The sequence below is a fragment of the Dermacentor variabilis genome, chromosome 2, assembly GCF_050947875.1.
Source record: "Dermacentor variabilis isolate Ectoservices chromosome 2, ASM5094787v1, whole genome shotgun sequence".
Lineage (NCBI taxonomy): Eukaryota > Metazoa > Arthropoda > Arachnida > Ixodida > Ixodidae > Dermacentor > Dermacentor variabilis.
The window spans coordinates 2635383-2657399 of record NC_134569.1 but is presented as its reverse complement, the minus strand read 5'-3'; the positions used below and the strand labels follow the sequence as shown (position 1 = coordinate 2657399).

General features: G+C 47.4%; 1 protein-coding gene across 9 annotated transcripts in view; it reads left to right on the top strand.

The window, feature by feature from the left end:
- LOC142571288 (parathyroid hormone/parathyroid hormone-related peptide receptor-like) overlaps positions 1 to 22017 on the top strand; it is a 1032566-nt gene that overhangs the window by 296768 nt on the left and 713781 nt on the right. The window lies entirely within an intron of this gene.

Here is a 22017-nt window from a genome sequence, read left to right as displayed (position 1 = left end):
AACAAGACACGATAAATTCCGGCTGACTACACATGTGCAGCTCCGACTGCCACTCCTAACGGAAGCATAGCGCACGCTGCCCCCTGGTGCCGCACTCTGTGAGCGCGGAGAACAGAATTGAATCGGTTTCGTTTTCCAATTTGTGCTCTAGTTACTGGAACTGCAATATAATTGCTTGACAATTAATTGGATTCTAAAAGAGGAGAACGCTTTCTTTCCCACAAGTTAGTGCGTTTTTTACAAAGGGAGAGAGAATGCAAGAAGCAGAAAGGCAGGAAGGTCAACCAAAGCGTTCGCTACTGGGGATAGCAAACCCCTGTGCTGCAATGAAGTGCAAAGCAGTGCCCTGCGATGCGTCCATAAACTCTAGTGTAGTGATAATTTGGGCTGGTTGGTGCATGTAATGACGGGTAAATAATGAGTTGTGTCATAACATTACCCATATATAAAGCACATGGAACTAATGGTGTTGCATTCTAGGTCAAAAAGAAATAAAGCGTGAATCGTTACATCTCGGCATTGGGCATTCTTTCTTTCTGTATTATTTTTTTCTACTTTTTAACAGTACACACAGTACTAGCACAGTAATAGGTCCTTCATCTTCAGTCACCTTCCAGTAGTTTACACACATGTCGGTGCATGTTCGCGTTCTTTATTCTACCGTACAAGAACGAGCGCGCTTACCGGTCTTGTTTCAAAATGAAGCGCCAAATGTTTCCGATTACATATTATCGCAAGAATTAATACATGAACAGTGAAGATCATGCGTAATCGATTTGTCTCAATGAATGGGCAGTTATTGTCAGAGAAGAGATACTTTGTAAATATTATGGGAATGAGTTAAACCAACTACATTGCAGTTCAGCAATGCCCTTTCACACTTGGATTAATTGCTTGCCGCATTCGAAAATTTTATCCGACCGTTGCACTTGGATCTATAGGCCTCCAGCCCCCTTCGAGACCATTTGTAGCAAATTGTAAACGCAGTTACAGTCATTATACCGCTCCCTGCGTTTCGGTACTGATCGCGCACAATTTTTGGCTTATAGAGCACCAATGTCATTCCCAGTGCACCAGCACCTGAATGCTGCAAGCTTGTTTACGTATGCACGTATGTCCACGGCTCTTTATTCACTTAAACATATATGCTGTGTTATTAACTACAAAGCGCTTAATTTGAGAACATTGCGAGAACACGCATATATTTGCGCATATGATCAGCGTTACAAGGCTCATATGCGCGGCAAACTGCGACCGGAATAGAAGATGTGTATATATATTTATACGATCTGTTATTTCAGCTTTTAGTAGCAGGCTAGCTCTCACATTTTGTACGCATCTTCATAATGCGTACAGTTTGCGTGTTCAATAAAATATTGTGACACGCAATAAAATAAAGCTTTATGAGTAAGAGCGCTCATAGACAGCTTAAATTTTCTCACAATAATACGGATGTTCGCATAACAAAAATGCGGAATTCTGTCTGCTTCGTCCAAAACAGTGTATAGCCGTTATATGATTGCAGTGAAAATGTCCGCAACGCTTAAAACGGAGAGCACTTTCCGCATATTAACGGCAGATTTTGCCGTATTTTTGAAATAGGACATAGTTTCCGTATTTTTACCTGCAGTTCTCCGTATAACGACGGAAATCCTCCGTATAATGACGGAAATTTTTTACAGTGTACTAAATAAATAATCTGCATTCGTCCCTGGAAGAAATATGCTTGTGCCATCAGCAAAAATGATATAATCAACCTGATTATCTATTTGCAAGAAACCATTTATGTAGAAATTAAACAGTAGGGGCCCCAGTAGGCTTTCCTGAGGGACACCGTGGCTATTTGATTTACACTGTGAGCGAAAATTTCCTACGTGAACCTATTGAGCCCGATCAGTCAAGTAGCTGGAAAGTAGATTAAGCAATTCATCGCAGACGCCATATATTGAGAGTTTCTTAGAGTAATGTGACGTATCCGGTCGAAGGCTTTCGAGAAGTCTGCAAATATAGCAAGGGTAAGCATATTGCTTGTAATGTTATTTAATATTAAATATTCTCTTTAAAAAAATATGGCATTTTACGTGCCAAAACCACTTCCTGATAATGAGGCATGCCGTAGTGGAGGACTCCGGAAATTTCGACCACCTGGGGTTCTTTAACGTGCACCTAAATCTAAGCACACGTGGGTTTTCGCATTTCGCCCCCATCGAAATGCGGCCGCCGTGGCCGTGATTCGATCCCGCGACCTCGTGCTCAGCAGCCCAACACCATAGCCACTGAGCTACTACGGCGGGTATATTCTGTTGAAGTAGTGCTATTGGAGTTGATAAGCTTTCTCTAAAGCCGAACTGCATCGGTGATATAACATTGTACTTTTGAAAAAAAAAACGCTTCAGCCGAATAAACAGTATCCACTTCAGCCCTTTCGAAAAGATCAGAAGGATCGACACTGGTCTGTCATTTCCAAGCACGTTTTTAGGACCAATTTCATAAATAAAAAAAATTAAATTATGGGGTTTTACGTGCTAAAACCACTTTCTGATTATGAGGTACGCCGTAGTGGAGGACTCCGGAAATTTTGACCACCTGGGGTTCCTTAACAACATTCATAAATAACGATGACTTTCGCTTTTTTTTCATTTTCATCATAGTTGCTTTATTCACTTCACCAAGCTTGGTGAGGTTTGTTCCACCCGTTGGTTTCTGAAGACAGCGGTAAAGCATTCTAAGCTTTTTGCATAGAGCACCTACAGAAGGAGAAGAATAGCATTTAGATATTTTCCGTAAAGAAAAATTTCCCAAAGCAAATGTGAAGCCATGACATGCCAATTTCGCTGCGAATTTCAACTCAGTGCTCAATACAGTTCTGACGAGGGACTTATCAAGCAATCTGAAGGCATCGTAAAACGCACCCGTAAGATTGCCGAGCGCGCGCATTAGCATTTCCTTGTTTTTCGGAGCGCCTAATTGCCGACCACACATTGAAACTGCCCGCACATTTTCCATGACATTCTCCTCTTCAATTACAATTTTAAACACTGCAGCATTTATTTGTCCCAGGAAAGCGGGATAATTTTCGTACCACCTTTCGTACGTCTTCGCAGTAATATGGAAAACAGCGCGAGGCTGACCCCCAACGTTAAAACCCCACTCCAGTGAACATCTTTTCTAACACAATGTCAATAGCAACATGTGTAATAAATGACTTGTCTAGTTAGACTTCGCATTGTCTGCATAATAACAATAATATCGGAAATTAGAGATGGAATAAAATACAACGCCCCGAGCCGACAATTTATGAGCACCGAGAGAGCCGCTAATTTGGCTACGCACCGAGAGTGGCGTTTCCGGTTATTTTGGGCGCTGGCGAGTGATTGCACCATTCGGCACCGAGACAGTGTGTGCCCGATGGAGGCTGTCCCCATCGCCACCTTGGGTGCTTTGCTTGTGCACGAGCAGTCGCTTACTCGTCGTTAGCGAATTCGTTGACTCTCGACGCGAGCCTTCGTCGCGGACGGCACGAGTATCTTTCGGCGCCTCTGCTCGGGCCACGTCGGTGGATCAAATTGCATCTTCGACCCCGCGCCGGTCTCGAGTGGCCACCGCTGATTGGGTTTCCCTCGCGGGAAGACGGGTTTTTCCCTGTGGTCAGACGCCATCTTCTCTGCCACGCGAGATACGTGCACTACACACGACTATAGCGAGGACGAACGATCTCGTCACATCCGTCATAAGGAATTACTTCCTCGTTTTTACCAGACGACATCGCCTATTCCTATCGGCTCTTATTGTCCAGCGTCTCATGTCTCGCTAACGTTTTTTGCGTTATTTTTATATTGAAGCTATTGTTTCTAGATGTAAACCTTCGTTTGCCAGTGTGATTTAACAATACGGTCCTAGGAGAACGCAGATGTAAGACACATTACGACGGTTGTTCAATAAGGACTGATGCGGGTGCTTGAAATCTTTAGTTCTGGAAATTAGTCATCGACACTTTTATCACTTTCTATATGCTCCCCAGTAAGTCAACTTTAAACCTCCCACCGCTCATACCATGTCTAGATAATGTAGTGAAGCCATCTTTTGCCGCCTTGTCAAAAATCGCCTCCAATGCCTCGTTCCAGGTCATTAGCAATGCCCTTTTTTACCTAGAGGTGCATAAAGAAATCGCAGAATGCCGCTTCTAGAATGAAGAAGGGGATGATTGCGATGCTTCGGACAATGTTGAAAAAGAAACTTGATTTGAGTGCAACAATCCATGGCACAAAGCGTAGTTATAGCATGCATTGGAGGCGATTTTGGAGAAGGTGGGTATAGATGGGCTTCATTCATGTTATCTAGGCTTGGTAGAAACGATGAGACGCGTGCATTTCACTGACTGGGGAGCATATAGAAAGGGATAAAAGTGCCGATGAATAACTTTCATAAATAAAGATTTCAGAGCACCAGTCTAACTGTTTGCTGAACAACCCTTCCATATACCTTAGAAACGATGCTTCCAGACCCGCATTCAAACAAAGAACCTAAACTAGAATTGTTCGTACGTGAAAATAACAGCAAATACAGATGCTGAACACAATGTTAGCGAAGGCTAACGGCCAATTGTAAGAAGCAATTACGAACGACAATCTTTCTGAGTTCTGCCCCTGATTTGCGAAGCATCAAATGTTTCGTGACATTTACCAGACGATGTGGAATCGGTATTATCAGTGCCTCCGTTACGTGCCAGTCTAAGTCCTTTATTTCTATGTGTGAATACCCAAGTAGAAAAACATGTTTTGTGGATTCTCGACACAGTGTGCTTCAGCATACGCGCCTTAACCAAACTATGAGTTCGTACCTCCTCCGTTTCCTTCAGTGCACTTTGAATATGGCTGATGCGGCTTTGACATCATTTGCATTACCTTCAATGTTCGTCATTTTTGCCTCTACACTTGCTACGGCCTCCTCCCGGCCTGCAGACTTCTTGCCCAACCCGTGTGACAGTGTCAGAATTAGGGACGCAGTCATTTTGATGTTTTTTTTATTTATTTCTGAAGACGTACCTACGTTGCCATGGCAACATTTTGAGGTGTGTGTGCACAAGTGAATGCTTTCAGTATAATACCTATTGTATTCACAACTAAAACAATTAAAGAAACATGGCTCTCGCTGCAAGTCCTCTCATGCTTGAGATCCCAAGATTGACGAACAATTTGGAGGAGGTGCACGCTTGCGGACACGTTAGTAACGGTTTCAGTTTTCAGGTTCGCTTGTTCATAAGCGCGTTTCTTGTGAGGAAACTGTTCTACACTTTTCTTGCTTTGCGTGCTCCACGTGAAAGCGGTTGCCAGAAATAGCGAGCTTGTGCTCACCTGCGTGGAAGAGCATCGCTCACGTGCCGGAAAGGATTAATCCAGGCGAAGCAAATGCGCGTTCAGAGCGCACTTGTTGTTTTTGTAATACGTCTGCAGCATGCGTGCTGTATTTGCATTATCTTTTGTTAGTTTATTAGCTTCCTGCGCAGTTAGAGCGGGAAAAAATTTCTATACTGAGAGAATACACGATGTGAAACGAGAATTAAAAAATAAGAGGTTTATGGCAGCTACAGCGGGACAAGACTGCGTATAGCTTATCGTAAATGCAGCAAAGTTTATTACGGCTGGGCCACTGAACGATTAACTTTACGTTTCATTCAATAAATATTTGAGCGCGATTATCTTTTTTTATGTCAACTATTTTGTTGTGACACGGGAGCAAACTCGGTCAAGCATTCGGTATGACCACTTCGCTTGCTCAACAGCGGGAAGGCAATGCCAGGCAGAGCTGCTCTGTTCGACTACGGGACGGCACCCGAGTGTTGAACAACACAAAAGCCACTCATGCGCGCTGCAATTGACGCGAGCAGGACAAGCGGACTTGTTATTACCCTCACCGCACTTATAATTGCATCTGAGTGAGTTTTGTAGTTTGACATTTGTACATTCAAGTAAGATGTCGCTGACGTGATTCACAAAGGCAAATACGGATTCAAATAACAGCTGTATCTGCTTTCTTTTTTTTCTTCACCAAGTATACGGAAGCAACTCGGCAGAACCCATCTGACGATGGAGGCCGACGGCAATGCGCCTATCACCGAAGCAATGCAGTGACACACGCCGTATTGTCAGTACAGAGAAGCGCGCTGTGCACGAGAGGCGTCAACCGGCGCCGTCCGTGCGCGGCGCCGGTAGTGCGATGCGCACAGGGTTGACTGAATGCGTGACACGCGCGACTTCGATTCTGCCGAGCAACACAGCAATTTCGAATAATTTTTATCGTTCCCGTGTGGCACATACCGAGTGGCACATACCTTGTGATCCCCAGTCAAATAGTTCATCCAACAGCGGAACGCACCCAGTGCTGCATGCAATCACGAAAGTTGACATCAGAGAGTTCTTATTCAATAGCGGCTCAATTTTTTTAGAAGTTACGGCCCACAGACGCCCTCTTTTTTCTCGTTTACTCATCATTTTCAGCAGTGTTGTATACAGTTAAAATTTAAATGACTTATTGTGTTGTTATGTTCGAGTCGCTTGTCTCTGAGTGCCAGTAAATTTTTGTACTTATATTTTTATTGTCCCAGTTTATTTTTATATCATTTGTGCAGTGATATATTAGGACGTGTGTTCGTTTTCCACTCTTTATTGATATTTTTTCCAGTGCTAAATTCTGCACCTATCAAAGGTGGACAAATTCTGACCTTAATTAGCCATGTTACGATCATCATCATGTTGTATTATTCCACCTGTTCTGGCTGTTCACCTAAGTGATCTACTTTTACTATTGCCGGTACTATGATGTTGCATTTGCTATCACGTGTGTCTACGCCCCTTCCCTCTTTCATGTGAAAACCGAAGGGGGGGGCGGTAATAAAAAAGCAAATAAATGAGTAAGTAAATACCCAGTGGTACACAGCTAGTGAATCAAGTTGTCGTCAAAGTTTCATTAAAGGGCAGCACACACCCAGTGGGCACAAACGCACTGGCTCAAGTTCGCGCGAAACAAGTCCAGCGTTCCAAGTTCATCCGACGGCTGGTTTTGAGCCTTCACCACCCCAGCCATACGCTGTTCCCATTCGACCCAGTGACCCTAGTTGGCGGGAAAATGTTTCGAGACATTGACCGACAGAGAGGCAGACAGAGACACCGGAGAGTGCCTGAAGTATATTAAAATTGGCAATCTCATTAAAAGCGTTAGTTACGAGCTCCTAGGCCACGTTCGCAAATTCACAAAACCGTTCAGTCTATTATTTGATCGAGTAGGTGGTTTCAAGATTTCAAGATTGATTTATTTCGTACATATTGTACAGTGTGCCCGCGAGGAGAGGCTAAAGCAGGCAAATAAATCATGCTTCCTGACAAGGCCTTCTCCTCGGATTACAAGTCGTGGCACCGCTGGCGAACAAGCAGAGCACATAATTCTCAGGAGCGCTGCCCACTAAACTTAATACCACAAAATAGGCATGAAAATGTACGCCTACACTGATGATAAAGAACTGCGCAAAATATTTAGCAGTAAACGAAAAACAGAAAACGCTGCGGCAAGAACAAAAACACCATTAGTAAATCACTCAAAGCAGAACAAACCGTTTGATGCCAATTTATATGTTTCTGTGATTATTCAAAGTTATAACTCTTTCGTAAACACGAATACGCTAGTATTTTCTACAGCTATTTCCACAATCGATTGGTACGTATTACACAGGTTTGCGATTTAGTGATGTAAACATTGCTTTCGATAATTCGTTCTAGATCTAGTGGTGGACAATGCGACAACACGTTAATTATATGTAATATCCCTCGACAGATAAGTATTACTTAAGGTATCGAAATCTTGCTTGATTTTATACAAAATGTAAACTGCCGAACTCAAGTTATAGGAATTTAAAAAAAATGATTCAGAACACGACAAATCTCTAAAACATTTGCTTCGACGGCGGACCTGCACGCAATGCTCGTGGGGCTCTTTTTGGAAGCGAATCGGTTCACGTATCCCCGTGTTAGGTTACAGCATAGAAGATGGGAACGAGCGGTAGCAAAATATAACTGTTTCTTAACTTGTTGTGGAAGAAGATGCCTGATACGATCGATTACGCAAATAGAATTTTCATTCTCATATAAATCACATGATATGTCTACCCTAGGCCGCTGCGGAAGCATGGACCCCGAAACCGACAACTATGCACTTGTTCAGTACGCGAGTTATTGAATTCTAATTTGACATGATGACTTAATGGTTTGTTTTTGCATGAAAGTGCATAAACTTCCATTTCTGTTTTTTACATTCAATTGAAGTTGGTTGACAGACAGCCAAATTAACAGCTGGTTCAGCCAGGCATTACACTGCTGCCCCAATACTTTAATATTAGAACCCCCCCAAAATACTTTTGTATCATCAGCATACAGCACAATGTTAGTAGTTGATGGAATGCTGACAATCTCATTAATATATATAGTAAAGAAGAGGTCCCACTATTGAACCCTGCGGGACACCAAAATTCACCATACCAAAGTTACACCATGCATCTGTGTATACTATGGCCGTTCAGTTATATAACTCTTCACAAGTGCATTTGCAACTCCGCGAATACCCTGAATGCCTAATTTTTAGTAGTATTTAACGCTTCAGGGAGTCGAAGGCTTTACAGAAATCTAGAAACATTCCAACAGAAAACAGTCTATTTTCAAAATGTTTAATTATGGTATTTTTGATATTGTCACGTTGCACGACGCAGCTGAAGGAAGAGAAAGTAGAGGTGTGCGCGAGGAGCTGGCCGCAACTTGTTGGCCGCGCATGACCGTCCTGTCCTAGGTTCTACGCTAACCATCTGCCATCTTGGAAATAAACCCATCCGATCCGTAACAATTTTGGTGGACGAGCGGGGTAGATCACACTGGACGACCCAGCTACCCGTTCGACGCAGCAAACGGTTGGCCGGGCTAGCATTGGGAGACGCTAACATGAGCGATTCGGACGTAGGCGACGTTCGTGAGGAAACTTCAGAAGAAAGCATTCGCCCAAGGCAGGCTGGCTACTGGACACTTCATCAAGGAGCGCGCACATTATCAGGCAAAGCCAATGAGAACTTCAAAGATTGGTTGAGACACTACCAGAGGGTGAGCCGCCACAATGGATGGAGCGTGTCTGCGCAGCTTTCTAACGTTGTCTTTTTCCTTGCCAGAACTGCCCTGATGTGGTTCGACAATAGCGAGGACTCGCTCACAACTTGGGACAGCTTCGTCGAAGAGATAACGAAATGCATTGGTGGTTCGCTTTCGAGAAGGGGCTGAGACCTTCACGACGAGCGCAGGAGAGAGGTGCACTACCTACATTGAGGAAGTCCTGAAGCGTCGCGGAATTATAAACGCAAGTATGTCGGACGAGGAAAAGGGAATTGCCGTAGATGTGTATAATTTCTTTTCTCTAAGGACGACCTCACTACGCCTTCCTACATAAGGCGTCACTGTCGTACGTTCGAGGCTCTTAAAACCGGCTGGACAACGTGACCAACGCAGCAAGTGTGGACGTATCTGCCTCTGACGACCATGCGGCTTTAGTACGACGAGTTATCAGAGATGAGTTGGCTCATTTTCAAGGCCCAGATGCCAACTGCGTGTGCCACCATTGCTCCGTTGAGGAGCGCTACTGCGAGGCACCGGCAGCCTGGCCGCGACCTGCCTACAGCGACCATGCCGTTTACAACACCCATGTTCAGAGCACCCTATAGTCCAGCCACAGCCTACGAGTTTTGAACGACGACAAGACAGAGAGCCGCGACGCGCGCCTCCCGTCCACAACACGCCTTGGAGATCTGTGCCCAATTTCAATGAAAATCGCAGGCCGCCTGTTTGCTACAGCTGCTGGGCTCAGGGACATATCGTGAGGTGTTGCAGCCGTCGCCCACAGCCTGCTCCGCGAGATGGCGCATATTCACCCCGCATGCAAGAAGCTGCGTCCTGGCAACCATTTGTACCTTTTCATCAGCTACCTCGAGAGTACACGCCAAGGAATGTCTCCCGAGTACCTGACCGCAGCCTGACTCCACCGCCGACCCGAACACATCAATCGCTATCTCCGCGTCGCCGCTCGCCTACGCCGCCCCAGCTGGAAAACTAACTGATGCGACCGATGGAGGTTAGGTCACGGGACGGTCACATCTTCAAGTTCCTCCGCCTATCATGATGTTACAGAACAATGTGTGTGTTTGTGTCGATGGTGTAAATACTGTGGCTTTGGTAGACACTGGTCCTTCCGTGTCGGTGATGCGTCTTTCTTTCAAGAATCGCTATAGGACAGAAAGTGATGTTTGCTTGGGACGGAAATGCCACGTTTCGCGGAGTTGGCGGTGAATTGTTACTACGTGTGGGAGTGTGTTCAGTTGCCATAACCGTTGGTGGACAGGCGTTTCGAACGGAATTTACTGTACTCACACGAAACACGCATAACGTAATTCTTGCTATTGACGTTTTACGGGAGTGTGGAGCAACACCACTGTATCAATACTGGAACAGCGTCGCCAATTCGACAGAAGCCGTACCGCATTTCGTCAGCCCAGTGCAAAGTGATCGCAGAACAAGTTACAGACATGCTACAGAAAGGCGCTTTGGGTCCAATAGACCGTGGGCGGCTCCAGTTCAAAAAGCAAGATGACTCTTGCAATTCTGCGTCGACTACACGCGTCTAAACGCAGTGACAAATAAGGATGTGTATCCTCTCCCATATATGTGTGACGCCATTGAACGTTTACATTCTACCTCGTACTTCTCGATCCTCTGTCGATCTGCGCTCAGGCTACTGGCAGATACCTACGCACCCCGCAGACAAGGAGAAGACTGCCTTGATAACGCCGGATGGATTCTTCGAGTTTAACGTAATGCCTTTTGTTTTGTGTAATGCTCCGGCAACATTGTAGTGATTTATGGACAGGAGTCTGCGCAAACTTCGATTGGAAATATAATTGTGTTACCTGGACGACGTTATCATTTACGGCAAGACATTCCACGACCACAACCAACGACTGGAAGTTATCCTTGACTGGATACGACACGCTGGACTGAAATTAAATTCCAAAATGTGCCACATTGGCGAGTGTCAAACATTGTTCTGGGTTTCCTCGTCGAGAAAGAAGGCATCCGCCCAGATCCACAAAAGCTTGCAGCCATTCGTGACTTCCACCAGCCGAAGACGGCGAAAGACCTCCGCAGTCTCCTGGGATTATGTTCGTTTTTTTAGGGACTTTGCACGCCTAGCCCATCCGCTCACGGCACTCCTTCACAAGAACACACCATTTACATGGGCTACTGAGTGTGAGTCTGCATTCCTTTAACTAAAATTTCTACTCACCTAAGCTCCAATTTTTCGCCACTTTAATCCTGAGGCCCCAGCTGGAGCTTCACACCGATGCTAGTGGTATAGGCGTCGGAGCAGTACTCGTACAAATACATGGCGGACGCGAAAAAGTCATCGCCTACGCAAGCCGTACTCTTACCAAGGTTGAGCGGAATTATACCGTAACCGAATAGGAATGCCTCGCGGTAGCCTTCGCCACCCACAAGCTTCGACCATACTAGTACGGCCGCCATTTCACGATAGTGACAGATCACCATTCTCTTTGTTGGTTCGTTGGACTACGCGATCCATCTAGCCGATTAGCTCGCTGGTCATTACGGCATCAAGAATATATACAATCGCACGCACGCACGCACGCACGCACGCACGCACGCACGCACGCACGCACGCACGCGCACACACACACACACACACACACACACACACACACACACACACACACACACACACACACACACACACACACACACACACACACACACACACACACACACACACACACACACACACACACACACACACACACACACACACACACACACACACACACACACACACACACACACACACACACACACACACACACACACACACACACACACACACACACACATACTTCCATCACATACAAGAGTGGCCGCTGTCACACCGATGCTGACTGTTTATCTCGCCTTCCTTCAGCAAGCAAGCGAGATGCGGACGATGACTTAGATGAATGCCCCCTAACCATCCCTGAACAGTTTCCTGATGTGACCGCCTTCAAGCGTGAGCAAAAGCATGACCCTTCCATTAGACCTATTCTTGGCGCCGCTCGGTCACCAGCACGGGCCTCACCTTTCATTATTGTTGACGGTTTACTGTATAAGACGAATCATTCTGCTGACGGCGCTCCACTTCTCCTCGTGGTTCCCCAAACATTGAGTCCTATGATCATTCAGGTCATGCACGATGACATCACGTCAGGCCACCTTGGCTTTGCTCGGACGCTCCACCAACTTCACCAACGTTTCTTTTCGCCGAAGCTCTGGAAGACGGCGAAGCATTACGTTTCGAGCTGCGCAATTTGCCAACGACATAAGCAGTTAACGACTCCTTCAGCGGGTACCCTGCAGCAGGCCAGTTAAGCCGCCGACCTTGCCATTTGAAAAAGTTGGTGTCGACTTGATGGGTCTCTTCCCCAAGTCTACTACCGGTCGGGGCTAGAATATTGCGTGTGTGGACTACAAGACCCGGTATACTGAGAAGGCGGCACTTGCTTCGGCTACAGCAGCTGACGTTACATATTTCTTGCTGTACTCCGTGATTCTTTGTCACGGTGCTCCACGCATTGTGATTCGTGATCGTAGAAGGTAGTTTACTGCGGACGTTGTTGAAGAACTACTACGTCTTTGTAGACGTGATTACCGGCACTCGACCCCATACCACCCGCAAACAAATGACCTCACTGAGCGCAAGATTCGTACCCTGACCAACATGCTTTCCATGTATGTCTCTACAAATCATAACAATTGGAATTCTATTTTATTATTTGTTACGTACACTTACAATACTGCCAAGCATGAAGTCACAGGTTGTGCACCTTTCTTTCTTCTGTATGCTCGCAACCCCTAAAGCTTTATCGACGCTATCCTTCCCCGGTCTCCACATGATGACTCTTCCATAGGCCAGACTTTTATGTCGTGCCAAAGCACGTTGTGACGCTCGACATATAATTGTCACATTTGCTCCTGGGGACTTTGTTTGGCTTTGGACACCGGTACGGAAAAAGGAGCTGCACGCAAAATTTCTATTACGATACACTGGCCCATACGTCATACTAAAACGCTTGAGTGACGTGACATACGTCATCGCAAGAGTGACTTCGCATTGCCGTCCGTCACGTAAAACGCAAGTCGTGCACGTCACCCGACTCAAACTTTACCACCATCGGGCTACATAACTCGCTCGGAGAGCTTCGTCTGCCCTCAGGGAAGCTGCAGCGCTGCACGACACAGCCGAAACATCACAAAGTAGAGGCGCACGCAAGGAGCTGGCCGCTGCCTGTTGGCCTTGCATGACCGTCCTGTCCCTTGCTCTATCATCTTGTAAATAAACCCATTCCATCCGTAACAATATCTAACAATGATGTTTGAGTCAATTTACCGGACTGAAAACCATACTGTTGTTTACAAATTAAATTTTAAATTGTATGTAATTGTTTAGCGGATTAAAAATGAAATTACGGCAGAACCCGTCTCACGGTGAATCCGACTAGCATTGAAGAAGTGTCGCGACACACCATTTTTGCCGCCCCATCGATGGACGTGCGATGACCCAGTGGCGACACAGTGCGGGGGCAAGCGAACTCGTCTCGCGTGCTCAGCGCAGCAGCAGCCGATGGGTCGAGCCGTGTCAGGTTGTTAACGGAGCTTTGCAATGTCGCGTATAAATTGCTGCGTCGTAAAACTGTGCCAATAGCTACAAGAGGTGCCCACCTGGAACGAAGTTTTTCAGTTTTCCGGCGCGACCATGCTTCAGATACCGGCGGCAGCGCTGGATTCGCAGTGTATGCCGTGTGAAGTAAGTGATCGCGGACATCTACAAACTGCATGCTGTCGCTAGTTCGCTGTGAATTTACGCTCCACGCAAGTTAACCGATATTTTTACAGAGCAGACGGAATCGAATGGCAGCCGGCAAAGTAGTCACGAGTCTGCAGTCCACATTTCGTGGGCGGGAAACCATCGACGGATCCAGCTTGAAACAGCTGTCCTACCTGTTTTTCCGCCGGCCAACCGCAAAACTGCACGTGTGTTGTTACGCATAGACCAATGGCTACGTATGAGTACCGTAGTGCAAACTGACAAGTTCACACGTACGTAAAAAGAGCTATCAGTCATTCGGGCGCAATTCATGAAAAAAATATACCAGTCGCTACGTATGAGCACACTGCACAGTTTGTAAACGTGAACAGTAGGAAGGAGCCCCGGAAGCGCGGCACAATGCATCTGGGACCCCCGCGAATTTTAGCATTTGCTCCACCACTACTGCTCTGGCCGCTTGACAGCTCTGCGTGTGCAAGCGAAGCTACGCCGTGCTTGTGCTGCGCTACGTGACGGATTAGATACCACGTGTAAAGCTGGCACGTAACGTTAACATAATGGTAGTCATGTGCTAAAACATATTGGCGTAACGTTACGGTTTCAGCTGCTACACATCCAGACGCGTGTCGAATGCGTTCGGCAGGCACAGATGACACTTCACGGGGCCAGGTTGGGACCGAAACAGAAAATCGGGAACAGCATGGCCTGTAGTACTCAAGCACTCACGCCGCCCGAGCAACGTCCACAAACAGAATTAACTATAGTACATAAAGCTTGGCGCAACTACTGCGGCATAATTAATTGCAACACCCTTCGGAGATCGTACGCTTGACTTGCACCTATCGCACTCAGCTGTCACATACTTTAAAGGAGCACTGACACAAAAATTCCAAGTCGAGTTAGCGGGTGATATCGATTTATGTGGGCCCACACAAAGCGTCTGCAAAATATAAACGGCGAATATAGCTTAGAACATACTTAAAATCATTTTTAAAATACGCGAGCGCGCAGCCAATCGCAGAAAATAGCATCTCGCGACATCCACATCAAGAAAAATATGTAAACAGCCTAGAAAACGCTACTTGACGAGTTTGCGCTGCCGTCGGGACGGGCCCTGCGAGCAAGTTTCTCGCCGCTCCGATATCCGCGGTGTTTTTTTTTATTCCTTCTTTGCCGCCGACGGCACCACCAAAAAAAATATATCTGCTAAAATTTGTTTCCCACACGAAAGAACTCAGAGTAAAGTGACCTCGAAAGTGTGCATGCCATAAAGCGTTGCGCGAAATAGTAAATCATTGGCGTAATTTTGACTCGCAAGCGGTCAGCGCAGACGCCGCTGCGATCGTCTCTGCGAAGCGGCTCGCCTGGCTAACGTGTTTCCTCATCGCTGCCAACTGCGTCGGTAAAACTAATTGTACTGTTACTTATAAGCGACATAAATGTGCAGACTTTGATTGTGTTGACGAATTTAGGTGCTTTATTGCGAGCTGCGGACGGATCGCAAGGAACGTCGGCCTCGGATCCGACGGCCAGCGAGCTAGGCTTACAACGTTTCCCTGCGATCGCCACATCGCCTGGCTTGCTCGTTCGCTAGCGCCGGCGTCGACGAGGGGCAGAAGTGGTCCGGGGCCATGCGCGCCGTTGGAAGCTTAGAATGGACCCCGTTGAAGAGCAACCAGACTTGCTCGCTTCATTTCGAGCGTGCTTGGCATAAACAAAACTAACCGAGCAGTCCGATGATCTTCCAAGACTACGTACCACCAAGCTTGATGCTGTGCCGACTTTTACCTCGCCTTGTGTCCTGCTCTGAAATATGTTTCATTTCCAAAGCGCCATCGTTGAATGGTTCGTACTACTTGTAGCTGTGCGTACGCATATTGATAGCTGTCGCAGGCCGTACTTTCCGAGTCGCTGCTTTGTAGTGGATCCAATCAAAAGAGGTTGGCCACGTCTAATACGGCGTCGACTCCCACCTGCAGGAAATAGTCGCCGCTAGAGGACTAAAACGAGGGCGACGATGACATACATCGCAAAGCACGTGCAGACGTAGCAGACGAACTAGCAACACGAAGCTTGCGCGCCCGCGAGCACGCGTTGGCGTGCGTACGTCAGTTTTGCACGATCACGTGCCTAGCTGTGTTTACATTCCTTCTTTCGCTCATCTCGTTGCTCTCTGAAACGGAAACTTGGAATGGTCGTTACAAGCAAGACTGCAAATAATTTCCTGCCCTTCTCTGAAGCAAATTATGTTTCTTGGCGGGATTAATAGGTCATTAGCTACTTATTGCAGCAAAAAAAAAAAACAAGATCGAACATTTTTGTGTCAGTACTCCTTTAAAATCAAGCTACACCCCATGTGCGACGCAAGTGCCATCGTTTACTCAGTAATAAGCAGGAAAGATAAGAAAGCGTGCTAACCTCGATTGTGACGGCCTACGCCTCCATGTTTACATTGACATTATTGAACCTTGATTGCCGTTGAGTGCTGGAGGATTTTCGAGATGAAACTGAAGGTTTATTGACATTATTTACAGTAATAACACAAAGTAATTAACAGTCATAAAGTCATTGACTGCCGGCAGCAAATCGGACGCTGCGGCCCGTGGCAAGAAGCGCGAAAGAAATGAACGAATGAAGGAAAGCATCTCTCTGCTCCCTGTCTCTCGCTTTTAACCCCTTCGGTGTCTCGGGGTCATGTCATTTTTGGCGAATAGTCGAGCCCACTCAGGTGTCGTCATTTTCCTCCAATGGTAGGCGCCTGTCCAAGTGCCGTCACATTCGGCAGATGGCGTTGCTGCAAGGGCTCCATGTGGAACGGGTGACTTGCCACCGGCGTTGCCTCCTGGTCTGCAAGCGCTCAGCTGGACGAGACGGGTTGTTCTTAGAACGACCTTTCAGAGCTGCAAAACAGCTTTGATCGGGACCAAGATCCAGCTGCAACCGTGCCAGGCTCCCGTTGCACTTTCGGGAAGAGTGAAGCAGGGTTGGAGACAATAGTTCGACGTGCGGCGCCTCAGGTGGGGGTCGCCAACTTGTCTGACAGGTCTGGGAACTTGTTACGCGCACTTCTGCGCGCCATTATTGGAATGCGACGGCGATTGGATGTGGTCGGTCAACTCGAGTGATGCCAGGAAAGGTGTCCGTACCTAACAGCTCCTCCTCCCCGCGGTAGTTCGGAATGGCCAGTGTTACGTTTCGCTTACGACGCGCGGTATAGCCGGCGCGGATGCAACGGACGCCGGGGCTTCGTTCAAAGCGGCGGACATTTTGGCCCGTTCGGCGCCGCTGCTACGCCTCCCCGCCAAGCGCGTCCAGGCATGTTCCAATGCCACGTGTCTTCGTGTGTGCGTGTGTGTGTGTGTGTGCATGTTGGTGCCACGCTTGTCAAAGCGCGGCAGCCGGGGAGAGGAGCTCCCCCAACTGTGAAGCGAGGAGGTCTCTTCGGCGCCGGCCCGGCGGATGCGTCACCTACTCGTCTCAACGTGCCCGAGCGGCGCATCACGTGCCCCTCTGACGAGGCGTTCCTTCTTGCCCTCAACTGCGAGAGTATAAAAGCAGCTCCCCCGGACGCCAAGAGAGAGGCTCCGATTTCTTCTGTTGAGTAACGTGCTCTCCCGTCTCTCCACTTCGGTCGACCTGACTGCCCGCTCTTTTGCGATGCTAGAATAAACAAGTTGTTCTGTTACCAGCCGACTCATGCTTTGCCGGGACCTTCGGATGCTTCCAGTTGTGCCCCAGGCCGCCAGGCCAACGCTGCCCTTGGGGCTTGCGACCCATTTGCAATAACGGGCGTCAGCACTGAGGTTCCAACACCGGTGAACTCAATTCGCTGGCCATGAGGAACGCTGATGGACATGTAGGGCACTGGTGACGAGGCTCGTGTGATGAATATCGGGATCTCGCACCCTGGAGAACGTACATAAAACACATGAAACAACATAGCGCTGCACCACGTGCAAACGCAGGCTCTTCACCCCTGCCTCGACAGGCAATTACTATGTAAAAATCAACCCTAGTTTCTTTTTTCCCAATTTTGGTAAAACAGTTCCAACCACCAATACCCGAACATAACTTAAGCAGACTAACTTCACGAATAGCCTGTTCTTACCCTATCGCAGTGGCATACTTATCGCACGTACTGGTGCCACTGAACAGTCTAGTCAACTCCACAGGTACGTGATCACAATCGCGTTAACCTTGTGGTCCCTATTCAGAGCGCGTACTTGCGTTGTACGCAAACGTTTCATGACGCTTACTCACGTTTCTTCCTCTAGTACATACAGGATTTGTACCTTACACAAACAACTAAACTTGCGTAACTTACGCACTCCATAGAACCCTTAAAAATGCGTCTTCTAATAACTAGTTCGACTCATGCTTACTAGAGAAGTCAGAACGCGGCAGTCCTCAATACACACGAGTGACCCAGTCATAAACATTCTGCTTCCTACCGTCAGCACAGGACAGACGCTAATGGAACTAAGAACGCTTCTCAGAGGAAATTATGCACTTACTTAAAACCTGCGTGCTTAACTTTAGAAACTTCGAAAACACTTCTAAAAATAAAGAAGATTAACTAATGCACACGCGCATTACCCCAGACCTCTCACCGATAACCTTGACACTTCAGGTAACTCACGAAAACAAATGCCAATCTACACGCTAATTAACACCTCGCGAAACTGAAGGATTACATCAAACGCATCTTTTATATCTCGGAGCTTCTCAAATGAAAACATAAAGAAAGCTCATACATTGCATATTGAAAGAAACTCCAGTCTGAAATCGCGAAACTTTTCAAATGCTAAAAAGCAGAAGAAACCAACTCGTTTCACTTCTACGGAAGCTCTCTTGGCCTCCCGTTCCAAACTTTTACGACAGACCCATACTTTTGAGCCGTACTCGAGATGGTCGCGGTTCGAAAGCTATTCGGGCTACCTAGGAACAAAAAAAGGACCGACACCCTATCAGCTCCTTCAAGACGTTGCAGTGTCTTGTCAATTTGCGTCCTGGCGCCAGGCTTTCATCATGACCTCGACTGACCGCGTCGCGACGCCCTACCACCTCGTCTCTTCTTGCCACCTTGCGCTCCTTCGCACTGCATGCTGCACTCCGAAAAGAACGACGGAATGACGAGGAACATAACTGACCCATGCCCTTTGTCCGCGTCCGCGCAGAGCATGCTTCACGGTCTCTTTTTGACCGGTAGCTCGAAGGTGCTTGATGCGCCAAAGTCGTCAACGACGACCGCACTTTTCTTTGCCTCGCACCCTGGCTTCTTGCGTCTGTCGTCTTCTTTGGCTGCGCTACATTATTCATCGCATTCCGATTTTTACCACGCTTCTTTCTACGGCGCTTTTTCCTCGAACTCCCTTTCATGTCGCCTTCTCGCGCCTCAAGCTGGCCGGTACACATCTCGTCGGCCCGGATCGCTCTCCTATCCGTGCAGTCTGAGTGATTTTCCTTTAAATCAACTCTCTGCTTGCCTCTACTGGCGGAAAGCTGCACCGATCTCTGAACAATGCAGTTGCCTTCCCTTGAGCTACGCAGCCCGCAATCCTGCCTACTGACCTCAGCCGGATCGTCCAGCTGGCGCTGCCCTTCGGCACGCACATCTGACTCGACACGGGTACCCGTGTCGGTCGGGTCAGCAGTACTCTGTACTTTGTTAACGACCTCGTTAACATTACATACGACGCACACGCTTGGTGACTCTCCCAATTAATTCCCTGCAGCTGGCCTAGCTATCTCTCCAGTGGTCTATTGGCAAATCACCTCGTACCTTTCACTACGGCTTTTAACAGCCTCTGTTGCCACTAAGGCATCGTTGGCAGCTAGTCCTTTCCGTTCACCTATGAATGTGCTGCTAATTTCACAGATACTACTACTCCCTCCGGCTTTTGGCGAAAATCCGCTAGATACTTTATTTTTTTTTGCTCTGGATTACCTACAGAATTCTCAGACGGCCGTTGTCTTCGTGCATTTAATTGCCGCAAATCTTGTATCTGTTTTTTTTTTCAATGCTGCCATCTCTTTCTCGTGCTTTTCCCGTACTCGCTCACGCTCATTCTCACGTTCTTGACATTACGCTCCTGTGTTTTTTGTATCACCTCCCAAACAATCTTAATGCTTTCATCATCATTGCCACTATCTTGAATTGCCTTTTGGATAGCTGGCCTTTCCATCTTTTCGTCCGCCTCAACTCCCGACTCTTCACACAATAACAAGTCTGACCTCGTGAACCTTCTAAGATCCGTGGCCGCGGCCCCGACTGGTGGTTAGAACTGTGTTCCTTAACTATCAATCGATCTCAATCAATCAATATGTTATTTTCATTCTGTCAATGATACAGAAAGAAGGACTGTGACAAAAAGCTGTTTTTCAGAACAGCTTGACTAGGCCACAGCCCCATGGAAAAATTTCGTGCAGATAATTTGTGCAAACACACAATATGGAACAAATTCCAGATTCCTAGAACTATCAAAATAAACAGACAAAATTTGAAGTCTGGCGAATCAAAAGGAAAAAAATCACGTGCTCACTCACGGATGCAGCACCACGCCATATGGTTCATCGGTCCGCTGTTCCCAGTTCTTCAGGACTCTATGGGTCGAAGGCTCGTTCTTTTTCGCTGTTCCCAGTTCCTCAGGACTTCTTTAGACGAAGGATCTTTCGTCTTCGCTATTCCCGTTTCCTCAGGACTCCATGGGTCGAAGGCTCCTCTTTGCTGTTCCCAGTTCTTCAGGACTTGTTTGGACGAAGGTTTATCCTTATTGCTGCCACCAGTTACTGAATCTTTCCGTTGAGTGCGGGCGTTAGCCGACGTTGAGGAGGATTTTTGAAGTTAAACTGAAGCTTTATTTACATTATTTACAGTAATAACACAAAGTAATTCACAGTCATAAAGTCATTGACGGCCGGCAGCAAATCGGACGTTGTGGACCATGGCGAAAAGCACGAAAGAAATGAATGAATGAAGGAATGCATCTCTCTCCTCCCTGTCTCTCGCTTTTAACCCCTTCGGTGTCTCTGCGTTACGTCATTTTAGGCCAATCGTCGAGCCCGCTCAGGCGTCGTCATTTTCTTCCGGTGGTAGGCGCCCGTGCAAGTGGTGTCACATTCGGCCGATAGAGTTGCTCCAAGGGCTCCACTGTCGGACGGGCGACTTGTCACCGGCGTTGCCTCATGGCCTACAAGTGCCGTCACAATCGACAGATGGGGTTGATCGAAGGGCTCCACCGTCGGACGGGTGACTTTTCACCAGCGTTGCCTCCTGCCTGCAAGCGCCCAGCTGGAGGAGACAGCTTATTGTTCGAACGACATTTCAGAGCTGCAAAACAGCTTTTCTCGGGACCAAGATCAACTACCTGGAACCGTGCCAGGCTCCCGTTGCACTTTGGGAACAATAGCTGAACGCGCGGCACCTCAGTTGGGGGTCGCCAACTTGTCTAGCAGGTCCGGGAACGTGTTAGACGCGCTTCTGCGCGCCAGAATTGGAATGCGACGGCGATTGGATGTGGTCGAGGAACTCGAGTGATGCCAGGAAAAGTGTCCGTATTTAACAGCATGGCGCACGCATCGCCCTTTGAAAACACTCAATCGCACGTGCGCGCTTTCGTCTGCCATATCGAAATCATGATTGCTTCGTTGTAATTTATGTCCTTTCTCTTCTTTTGAAGCCATAAAAAATACTGCTCTGTTAAAGTTATTTTAACCTATTGGTTTCATCACACCTGTCGCCATCGCGCACTTCCATGCAATGCCGTCGTAGCAGACGGAGAGACGGCAGTTCGTAGCACGTGAGTGGAAACTGAAGTGGCCGTTCGTGGTGCTGGTGCACTGAAGTGTTGTTTTACCTAGGTACGACATTAGGCAGTATAACAGCAAAAGCTTGGTGGCGCAACCCATCGCCCCGTTCTAAAGGGGACGCTCATAACATCCACCCATCCGTTGTGCCATCTTTAGGTGTTGCACGTTCCCAATGTGTCAGGCTTCTTATCCTGTGCAGTCGCATTTCACGCTTCCCTCTGAGCAGACTGCGCCATCTAGCGACGCACACGCGAGGTG